Here is an 11,855-nt window from a genome sequence, read left to right as displayed (position 1 = left end):
GTCCCATGAGATGATGGTAACAAGACAAAAGAGGGGCAACGTGCATCGACAATTCGAACACGGTTCGAACATGAGCATCTCAAACATCGCAAGCATTCGATCACGGATGTCATCTCGATGGTTATACCTTCGAAGCGTGTGTAAACGAGACGGTTCTTGTTCGGTGCCAAGTAGAGGAAGTAGACGTTCTCGGGACATTCATAGTGGAAGTAGGGGTACATGACGACGGTAGAGGTACTCGTGATCTTGGTGGCTGTAGTCGTTCACGTTCTTAGTTGCACAATTTTCCGTAGATGTTCGGGATCACGACGAGGGACTTGACGTCCATGGAGGCTTCGAGGGTCGACGGTTGTTGTTCTCGTAACATCGCGGAAGTAGTCATACTCGGCGTTAGTGGTACTTGGCGTTTCGTTCGGTACTCGTTCGAGCATCCAAGGTCTTCGGCGCTACGGTAGTCGAACTTGACGAAAAAGCGGGTCTCCTCGGGGACTTGATGCATCCGAATTCTCTGGGTTTGTAGTAGTACTTGACGGGGGTGGTGCTTGTCGATCCGGGTCTTGGTGACAGTAGTTGTACACGGGTCGTAGACGTTCTCGGGTCATGGGTAGAGGTACTTGGCGCATCGTCGTGTGTAGTCGTCCTCAGTGTCCTCGGGGCAATGACTATAGTCCTGGTACTTGGCGTCTCAGCGTGTAGTTGAACACGGAGTCGAGCAGAGGCCTTGACGATTCAACGGGTATGAAGCAACGAAAAACGCACAGGCCTCCCGTGTACTTGGCGCAATCCGAGACGATCTCGACGATCCAGCGAGGCAACGGTACAGGGCAGTCTTCGTCTTGGCAGGGTAGCGGTCCAAGCGAGCAGCAGCTCTCGAAACCCTGTGAGGAGCCGGCAACAGGCGACGGGATCCTCTGGATCCGGACGGGAACAGGACACCGGCGAGCGCGGTTCAGCGAGGAACTCGATCGGCGGCAATGACGAGTCCTGGCGCGAGCGAGGGGCATGGTGACGATGCTGGCCCTCTCCTCCAGCGAAGCAAGACGACGATGAGCGGGGTTCAGCGATGTCGGGAGTCCTGCTGGCTTGGTGTCGCGATGAACGAACAAGGACGGCCAGGGGCGCGAGGCACTTGAGGGTGCGGGGGCGCGATGGAGCTCGGTGGGCGTGCTCCTCTGCGCGCGGACAAGGACGAAGGCGGGCGGCCGAGGGGGATCTCTTGTCCAAGGCGCAGGGGTGGAAACTCCGGCCTGGGCAGTCGGGGACGAGGCCGAGGCCAGGAAGGAGCGGCCGGCGGAGTTCCTGCACGGGACATGCGAGGTAGCAAGGAGGAGGCGTTCGGTGTCGGGCGGCGCGAGGAAGAGAGCGTGAGGAGGGAGAGATGGGGATCGGGCGCAGCCCTGTGCGTGTGTGCGTGTGGCGCTGCGGGAGGGGAAAGAACGGGGAGATCGAGCGTGGGGCTCTCCTGGCGGCGCTAGGAGGAAACAAAGGGGGGAGAGAGGATCGGGGCTTGCTAGGTTAGGGTTAGTTAGACAAAGGCCGGTTGGGCCTTGGGCCACTGGTGGGACGGGGCTGCTGCAGGCCCAAATGGCCAGGCTGGCTAGGCTTCTCTCTTCCCTCTTAATTCTTCTCTTTACAAAAACAGAGAACAATAAGAGAAAGGAAAAGAGAAAAGAGAATGTTAGAGGAAGAATTTGAGCACGGGAATAAATTTCCCGGACTCGCATAAATGCGCATGTTCCAAGAAAAATGGAGTGGGCATTTTTGAAAGTTTAAATTCAAACTCATTTGATTTAAATTCAATTGGTTCGAATAGGAAGTGAGGTTTCGGAAGGTCCAAAAAATGTTCAGATTTTTTGTGGAGCTCCGAAAAATGACGAAAGAATTTATGGGCAAAGTTAAAGTCCAAGAGACGTGATGACTAAAGCATTGGGATTTTTCAAGTGTGTTATGGTGAATTGCAAATTAAAGAAATATTTAATATAGCTCCCTATTATCGGGTGGATATGTTTTAAAGAGTAATCACCATAGTGAATATCCCTCGATTTAAATGGACCAAAGATCCATGCAATTTATTTAGTTGAGTTAAGAAAAGAAATGACATGATGACATGATGACATGATGCAATGCACAAATAAATGGGCGGGCACAAATGAAACACACGGCGAAACCCGAAACACATGGAAGTCTTCTCGAGCATCGGTCTCGGGGCGTCACAACAGTCCACCACTACGAGAGGATCTCATCCCGAGATCTAGGATGGCACCGGAGGGAAAAACGGAAGAGAAAGAGAAAATGTAAAACTAAGTAGTTTCTTTGACAAACGAGTGAAACCACGAACCTTGAGAGGTTGAACAAATAGAAAGAAAGAAAGCAACAAAGAAGAACAAAATTGAAAGCACTAACAAATTCGGGCAGCACTCCGGTTGAAAAGTGATAAGGAACTTGATTAGATGAAAAGAATTTGAGCAGAGGGCACAACACTCCGGTTAAAACGAGATAGAGAAGGAATAAGAATGATATAATTTGGACAGCACTCCGGTTGAGAAGGGGTGCAAAATTTGATAAGATGAGAGAGCTCGAAAGAAAACACGACACTCCGGTTGAATGGATCAGCAAAGAAAAAAAACACTATCATGACAAAACAAGAAGATGGGTAGAAGAGAGCAACATCACAATGCCTCTGTAACAAAAGAATAGAAGAAAGATAATTGAGATAGGAGAAAGGACAAGAAAATGCCAAATTTTGCCACAAAAGAGCTCGAAGAGGCATCTTTAGGGGAAGGGTCGAACGGAGTTGTTGGAACACCAACAATGAAAAGAATATGCTTGATATGGTCTTATGGAATACAACTCAAATTATGAGGTGACCACCTGCCACTCATGGTAAAAGAATTGGATTGATAAGAACAAGAAGACGAGGAACTTGTTCATCGGAAGGATAAAGAAGAACTTGGGTCATTTATAAGCACCATAATAGCAACAATCCTTAGGAAAAGCTTTAGGTGAAATATAACCCAAGATAACTCCAACGAAGAGGTTGATGGATTTAAAATATCTCATACTTGATAACTTGTGAATCATGAAACACAAAGGAAAATTATCAAGAATGATGTAAAACCACCTCCAATGATACGGTAGAACGAATTGCACTCCAGATTGCAAGATGAAGAATGCTTGAACTCCTCAGAAAAGAATCTTGAAGAACACTTCGAGAAGGAATTAAATCCTTTATGAAACATCATGTAGAACCTTCATGAAGAACTCCGTTAAACAAAAGAATTATCAAACAGAAAGAAAGGGTAGTTGAGAACACAAGTTTGAACCTTGTAAAGATTTAGATAAATCTCCATGGTGATATAATTGCGAGAGCTTGGGACTCCGGGAAAGAAAAATGAATCAAGTGAAACCTAGAATTTGATGAGCCTCCGGAATAAAGAATTAATCACTTGGATGAAGCAAGAATAAGAATTATGTTATGCGTATCCTTCACCAATTAAATTGATGACACTCAATGGATTTGGCACACTACTTATTCTCGTAGAAAGGATTAGGGTAGATATAGCGCCAACTTGGGAAAATATTGAACGAACCACCGGTAGGATAGAAATAACGACTCAATCAATACAATAACAAAGGAATAGAAATCTTGAGCGAGCCACCGGTAAGAATTGAAAAAGAATGAAGAAAAGATAAATAAACACCAGGAAGAATTATGAAATGAATGAGGAAAATATAAAGAAACACCGGGAAGAATTAGAAAACGAATGAAGACGCTTGAGGGAATTTAGATACATGAGAACGTAGAGATCATGAACTGATTAGAGAATACTTGAGCGATGCACCGGTAAGATTTGGAGAATGAGGGCTGAAAACTGAGAATTAATAAATCTTCTAAAATGATGGGCTTCGGAGTAAGAAATGGAAAACAACTCATGAAATGCTCCGGATAGGTGAAAAGAATACTCACAATCAAAACAATTACGAGAGGATGGCCTTGAACTAGAACCATGAATCTTAAAGAGAATGGAGCAAGATTGAGCGAAAATTCTTCTTCGGTCTTCAAAATCTGAGAATTACGACGAGAAACACCACCATGAATTGTTGAGACACTCGGGAATGAAGAAGAATAGACAAGTTGAACCAATGATGAAAAGAATTTGACAGATCTTGGAGAAAACATTTGACTGATGAAAAACTTCATTCTTACGTCAAACTTTGAAATGGATTTGAGAATAACTCCGGTAGAAATTGGAAGAGTCAGGTAAGATCCTGGGAAAAGACCTGTGGGTTAGGGCCCACTCAAAAGAAACACCGTTGAACGATTGCTTGAAGAGGATATAGCACCGGTTGAGTTAAATAGCTTGTAAGATATAGCATCCTCAAAAGAGCTTGAACGGAAGGAGAGTGGAAACACGAATCTTCGAGATATCTTGAGCACTCCGGAACAATAGGATAGCGAGAGGTGAACGATTAAGAATTGCACCGGCATGAAAAAACATTGAAAACGAGGAAAGGGATATGATCAACAACAAAACTTGAATGGAATCCACCGGAGAAGAAAATGAGTGAAGAGTGACGAACTAGTAGAACATCTTCATGGAAACCACCGGGTAAGAATATTGACGGAAAAGAATGGAGAGACTTCTCATGAATAAAAGGATACTTGATTAAGACATATGAGTCCTTGAAGAAAAAGGGTGGGTGGGCGGGAAAACAAAGGCAACTTGGGGACGGATGAAACAAACACCGTTGAGAAGAACTGATAATTGATCTTGTGAATGTTGAAATGATCAGATCCACTTGAAGAGAAAACACGCCGGTTGAAAAGGGTTGACATGACAATCTCGATGACCGAGAAGGATTAGTGTTCACATCGAGGTATGAGAATACCGCTTAAGAAAAGGTATGGAATCAACATTTGACTTCGAAGCAACTCGAATACCACAACTCCAAAACAAAACAAAGGATTGGCTTGCAAAATAAGCCGGAACGAACATATGATAGAGATTTCGTCCGAAGTTTTCGTGGTGGGGCCTACACGGGCTCGATCATACAGCACCATCATGTACAAGGCAGTGCACATGACATACGAAGCGTCCCCGAGTCGGCATAGCCAAGGACTCTTTAAGACACAACGAGACCACTATAAAACCAACCGTGAATAGTTGGACCACTAGAAGTCGAACCCCAATTTCATATCATACATCTATCGGAAAGATATCCTAAGAGCTACTTGAATTCCCACTTATAAACTCCTGAAATTTTCCCGGTTATGCAATTAGGTGTTGGGGATACAGGGGAAGCATAATATCTCACCCAAACTAGCAAATCCTACATCCAGCTGTATCCATCCTTCAACACATAACCAAGAAACCTTCGGAAATCAGCTACCTCAACCTTTGAAAAGCATCCGTTATACGAGTTATGGCAATACTCCCGAACTCCCGCCCCAGTACTGGGTGGCATCGAGGTTATCTCACCAACAACTGCATAAAAGAGATTTTCGATGTCGGCGAACTAAACTCAGGTATTCCAGAACTGCAACGATAAAATTATGACGACAACACCTCGGAGCTCAACTCCCCGAGACACTTCCACAAAACCCCTGACAGGAGGCACCAAGACAATGTTCTCATCACAAAACCATCGGAACGATTCCAAGATACCCGCGTGATCCTAATTTTTTTTAGTGAAATTTGAGAAGAGAAGAGACAAAACTCTACGTCAGGATGCCTTACCAGAGCGATGAAGGGACTGGGGAGTAAAAAGAATTACTAAACTCTCCGATATATAATTCCTAAATGACTCAAAACATTTTTCTAGACTCAACTCGGCTGCTAAAGACGATCCAGCAATGGGGCTCCTAAGGTCGGGGAAGGCTCTGATTACCAACTTGTAACGCCCTCTATGCGGCTATATCTCCCACGTGTCGAAGCACGACTTAGAGGCATAACCGCATTGAAAGCAATGTCGCAAGTGAGGTAATCTTCACACAACCCATGTAATACATAAGGGAAAGAGATACATAGTTGGCTTACAATCGCCACTTCACACAATTACATGAATAAAGCATTACATCATCCAGATACAATCAAGGTCCGACTACGGAACCAAAATAAAAGAAGACTACCCCAAATGCGACAAGGTCCCCGATCGACCCCAACTGGGCTCCACTACTGATCAACTAGAATGAAACAACACAAAGGACAAGATCTTCAACAAGCTCCTCCTGAGCTGGGTTGCGTCATCTGCGCGGACTCATCGGCACCTGCAAACTGGTTTTGGAAGTATCTGTGAGTCACGGAGACTCAGCAATCTCACACCCTTGCGATCAAGACTATTTAAGCTTATGGGTAAGGTAAATATATGAGGTGGAGTTGCAGCAAGCGACTAGCATATATGGTGGCTAACATACGCAAAAGAGAGCGAGAAGAGAAGGCAAAGCGCGGTCGAGAAACTATGATCAAGAAGTGATCCTGGACTACCTACGTCAAGCATTACTCCAACACCGTGTTCACTTCCCGGACTCCGCCGAAAAGAGACCATCACGGTTACACACGTGGTTGATGCATTTTAATTAAGGTCAACTTCAGGTTTTCTACAACTGGACGTTAACAAATTCCCATCTGCCCATAACCGCGGGCAAGGCTTTCAAAAGTTCAAATCCCTGCAGGGGTGTCCCAACTTAGCCCATCACAAGCTCTCACGGTCAACGAAGGATATTCCTTCTAGCGGGAAGACCCGATCAGGCTCGGAATCCCAGTTACAAGACATCCTCGACAATGGTAAAACAAGTCCAGCAAAACCACCCGATGCGCCGACATCTCGAGAGGAGCTGCACATATCTCGTTCTCAGGGCAACACCGGATAAGCAATCCGTACAACTAAAACCAGCCCTCGAGTTTCCCCGAGGTGGCGCTGCAAGGGGCTCTAGTTTGGACCAACTCTTAGACAAGCACTGGCCCGGGGGGGGGGGGTTAAAATAAAGATGACCCTCGGGATGTGTGACTCCCAAGGGAAAAAGGCTAGGTGGCGAATGGTAAAACCAAGGTTGGGCCTTGCTGGAGGAGTTTTATTCAAAGCAAACTGTCAAGGGGTTCCCATTATACCCAACCGCGTAAGGAACGCAAAATCCGGGAACATAACACCGATATGACGGAAACTAAGGCGGCAAGAGTGGAACAAAACTCCAGGCATAAGGCCGAGCCTTCCACCCTTTACCAAGTATATAGATGCATTAATAAAATAAGATATATTGTGATATCCCAACAAGTAAACATGTTCCAACAAGGAACAACATATCCATGTACCAACAAGGTGCAAACTTCATCTTCACCTGCAACTAACAACGCTATAAGAGGGGCTGAGCAAAGCGGTAACATAGCCAAACAACGGTTTGCTAGGACAAGGTGGGTTAGAGGCTTGGCTTAACGACATGGGTGGCATGATAAGCAAGTGGTAGGTATCGCAGCATAGGCATAGCAAAAGAGCGAGCATCTAGCAAGCAAAGATAGAAGTGATTTCGAGGGTATGGTCATATTGCCTGAGATCCCGCGAGGAAGAAGAACGAGTCCATGAAGAAGACAAACAGACATAGTCGAACGGATCCTCACAAACGCGACGTTATCGGAACTAACCCGAAGAAGCAACACCGGAAAGAAGCAAACAACATAGTAAACAACCACCACATAAGCATGGCATGATGCACAATCAAGTATGATGCATGTCCGGTTTAATGAAGCATGGCATGGCAAAGTGCACAAGCTAATTCTACAAATTAAGTGGAGCTCAATATGCAACGAGTTGCATATTGACGGAACACCACATTAATTATTTAGTTCTCTCCCGGTTAGGTACCCAACAATATTAAATGTTGGTTAATATGGCAAGAGGTGAAGTATAACAAAACTATACCATCTAACAATTTAAATGAGGCCGGATATAACCAACAACAAATCCGGTAAATCCCCATATGCATTTATCAATTTGGTGCAACAACAATTTTAAACATAAAGTTGTTAACATGATGCGGATGGCATGTTCAAGTTTATGCAATTTTATTAAAAGTTGACAAGAGCATTAAGAAGCATTTGTCATCATGGCGGAAACAAAAGGGGTGTCACAGCAACGATAACGAAACGGTGCCACGGCAATGTTCCGTTTCCGGTAACTCGAGTGAGATACCGATGCAAAGGAGAAATGTGCGGATGCGTGCAAAAGATGGTGGGGCGCTCCCGGATTCCGGGTGTCCCATGAGACGATGGTAACAAGGCAAAATAGGGGCAATGGGCATCGACAATTCGAACACGGTTCGAACATGAGCATCTCAAACGTCGCAAGCATTCGATCACGGATGTCATCTCGATGGTTATACCTTCGAAGCGTGTGTAAACGAGATGGTTCTCGTTCGGTGCCAAGTAGAGGAAGTAGACGTTCTCGGGACATTCGTAGTGGAAGTAGGGCTACATGACGATGGTAGAGGTACTCGTGATCTTGGCGGCGGTAGTCGTTCATGTTCTTAGTTGCACAATTTTCCGTAGATGTTCGGGATCACGATGAGGGACTTGATGTCCATGGAGGCTTCGAGGGCCGACGATAGTTGTTCTCGTAACATCGCGGAAGTAGTCATACTCGGCGATAGTGGTACTTGGCGTTTTGTTCAGTACTCGTTCGAGCATCCAAGGTCTTCGGCGCTACGGTAGTCGAACTTGATGAAAAAGCGGGTCTCCTCGGGGACTTGATGCATCCGAATTCTCTGGGTTTGTAGTAGTACATGATGGGGGTGGTGCTTGTCGATCCGAGTCTTGGCGACGGTAGTTGTACACGGGTCGTAGACGTTCTCGGGTCATGGGTAGAGGTACTTGGTGCATCGTCGTGTGTAGTCGTACTCGGTGTCCTCGGGGCAACGACTATAGTCGTGGTACTTGGCGTCTCACCGTGTAGTTGAACACGGAGTCGAGCAGAGGCCTTGACGATTCAACGGGTATGAAGCAACGAAAAACGCACAGGCCTCCCGTGTACTTGGCGCAATCCGAGACGATCTCGACGATCCAACGAGGCAACGGTACAGGGCAGTCTTCGTCTTTGCAGGGCAGCGGTCCAAGCGAGCAGCAGCTCTCGAAACCCTGTGAGGAGCCGGCAACAGGCGACGGGATCCTCTGGATCCGGACGGGAACGGGACACCGGCGAGCGGAGTTCAGCGAGGAACTCGATCGGCGGCGATGACGAGTCCTGGCGCGAGCGAGGGGCATGGGGACGATGCTGGCCCTCTCCTCCAGCGAAGCAAGAGGACGATGAGCGGGGTTCATCGATGCCGGGAGTCCTGCTGGCTTGGTGTCGCGATGAACGAACAAGGATGGCCAGGGGCGCGAGGCACTTGAGGGTGCGGGGGCGCGATGGAGCTCGGTGGGCGTGCTCCTCTGCGCGCGGACAAGGACGAAGGCAGGCGGACGAGGGGGACCTCCTGTCCAAGGCGCAGGGGTGGAAACTCCGGCCTGGGTAGTCGGGGATGAGGCCGAGGCCGGGAAGGAGCGGCCGGCGGAGTTCCTGCACGGGACATGCGAGGCAGCAAGGAGGAGGCGTTCGGTGTCGGGCGGCGCGAGGAATAGAGCGTGAGGAGGGAGAGATGGGGATCGGGCGCAGCCCTGTGCGTGTGTGCGTGTGTCGCTGCGGGAGGGGAAAGAACGGGGAGATCGAGCGTGGGGCTCTCCTGGCGGCTCTAGGAGGAAACGAAGGGGGGAGAGAGGATCGGGGCTCGCTAGGTTAGGGTTAGTTAGACAGAGGCCAGCTGGGCCTTGGGCTACTGGTGGGACGGGGCTGCTGCAGGCCCAAATGGCCAGGCTGGCTAGGCTTCTCTCTTCCCTCTTAATTCTTCTCTTTACAAAAACAGAGAACAATAAGAGAAAGGAAAAGAGAAAAGAGAATGTTAGAGGAAGAATTTGAGCACGGGAATAAATTTCCCGGACTCGCATAAATGCGCATGTTCCAAGAAAAATGGAGTGGCTATTTTTGAAAGTTTAAATTCAAACTCATTTGATTTAAATTCAAATGGTTCGAATAGGAAGTGAGGGTTAGGAAGGTCCAAAAATGTTCAGATTTTTGGTGGAGCTCCGGAAAATGACAAAAGAATTTATGGGCAAAGTTAAAGGCCAAGAGACGTGATGACTAAAGCATTGGGATTTTTCAAGTGTGTTATGGTGAATTGCAAATTAAAGAAATATTTAATATAGCTCCCTATTATCGGGTGGATATGTTTTAAAGAGTAATCACCATAGTGAATATCCCTCGATTTAAATGGACCGAAGATCCATGCAATTTATTTAGTCGAGTTAAGAAAAGAAATGACATGATGACATGATGCAATGCACAAATAAAAGGGCGGGCACAAATGAAACACACGGCGAAACCCGGAACACATGGAAGTCTTCTCGAGCATCGGTCTTGGGGCGTCACAAATAAGGAGGCACTTCCTTGCGTGCGAAGATATAGCTGGCGTGTCCGAGATGTCAGCGGCGGTAACATTTTTTTCGTGAAATACAGAGGCCCTTTTAGTGGGTCCTAGATGTCAGGTGGAGGAATCATAATTTTGCGCGTAATAAGGAGGCATTTCCTTGCGTGTGGCCGTGGACCCAGCTGTCAGCCTCTCCATGTACAGTCCACTTCAGATGCATGTCGGTCGTTGACCAAGTTGACCAGGCCGAGCCGAGAGCACCAAGGCGGTGGACAACGATGAGGCCTAGGAAGGGAACGACACGGAGCTAGGGAAGACTCGATAGTAGTTTCCCACGCGGAGGGGAGTACGACTGTACGAGGGTTTACTGGTTTGTCTGCCATCGCCGGAGAATAACAACATGTGTGGCTGAGTAGAGGGATGGCTAGGCTAGCGATGGGAGTACGGTGGGGCGGTGAGGCCTGCGCGGCAGCACAGCCGGCCGCGGGGAGGAGGGAGCAAGAAGTCCCACCGGCGCTTGTTTGAGCGGCTAGAGCAGGAAGAGCAGAGATTGAAGAAGCACGACGCCCGTTGGATGGACATCCAACAGTCACTGCTTGTGCGTCAACCTTTTTTAGGAAAGCCTCAAATCTATGGAAAACAACATACAGCTCATCTGCCATTATTTCTAATAATTTACAGCCCATTTACTGATTCTTAAGGTTTTTTTGGAGCCCATATTCTTTTTCTTAGCATTACAGCCCATATTGTGACCACGGTTAAAAAATTATATGAAATTTTGCATATTTTGGTGCGGTCTGAACTGTTTGTAATCCCGAAATTTCGAGTCACATTCAAACTGATTTTAAAAATAAATGTATATCAATATAAAATCCAACAAATTCTCCACACATAAAAATCAATGCAATTTAAAATCTCGAAATGAAAAAAAGAAATTTGAAACAAATTGCTGGTTTGATGTGTTTTAAAAATGTACAACCCATTTCTCATTACTAATAGGCCATTTTCTCGGCCAGCCGAATGAAGCTCTCCTCATCTTGAAAGATTTCCAGCCCAACAGGCGTGACAAAGCGACTTACTTGGCAAATCACAAAAAAACTGGGCTGTGGCCGTGGAACCAGCTGTCAGCCTCTCCACGTACAGTACTCTTCCAATGGAAGTCAGACGTTGACCACATTGACCACGCCACACCGAGAGCACCAAGGTGGTGGACGACGGCGAGGCCTAGGAAGGGGACGACACGGAGCCCGGGAAGACGCGGCAGTGGATGCCCACGCGGAGAGGAGTACGAGGGCTCACCGGTTCGGCTACGGTGTGAGGCTGCCATCGCTGCAGAATAACAGGGGGTGTGGGTGAGTGGAGGGATGGCCTGGCCAGCGGTGGGAGTAGTATGGGGGCAGTGAGG

This window comes from Triticum dicoccoides, chromosome 7A (genome assembly GCF_002162155.2).
Source record: "Triticum dicoccoides isolate Atlit2015 ecotype Zavitan chromosome 7A, WEW_v2.0, whole genome shotgun sequence".
NCBI lineage: Eukaryota > Viridiplantae > Streptophyta > Magnoliopsida > Poales > Poaceae > Triticum > Triticum dicoccoides.
Note: the sequence above shows the minus strand (reverse complement) of the source record.